Raw genomic sequence first — 453 nt, forward strand, 5'->3', positions numbered from 1 at the left:
CCATAAGCTATGGCAATTCCAGCTCGCACCCACTCTGGCCCGCCCAGCGGGGCCTGAGTGAGCTCAGTGGTCAGCCCCTGACATTAGGGGTCTTTCTCTTTTGCCAGATCTATAGAGATATTACGAGTCCTCCGTCCCAGATTCCCTCGCCGGGTCAATCTGGTTCACCGGTACTACCAAAAAGTCTCATGCTTACGTTACTATGACTGATATATAAGAATGATCTCGGACTACGAAGACCCAGTCATGCTTCTGGTTTCCATTCTCATCATCATATTGAAGGAAACTCCTCGTGCTCTGCCATAAGAACTTGGAGTCCGTATCATGGTGAAGGTAAGGTAACACTGTGATTCTTGCTCAAAAAACTGACCGAACACGTTCGAGTTATTGGCTCGTCCGACCCAGCAGCATACATGAGTTGCTCGTTCAACTGTCCCTCGGAGACATGGTCGA

The sequence above is a fragment of the Triticum dicoccoides genome, chromosome 6A, assembly GCF_002162155.2.
Source record: "Triticum dicoccoides isolate Atlit2015 ecotype Zavitan chromosome 6A, WEW_v2.0, whole genome shotgun sequence".
Lineage (NCBI taxonomy): Eukaryota > Viridiplantae > Streptophyta > Magnoliopsida > Poales > Poaceae > Triticum > Triticum dicoccoides.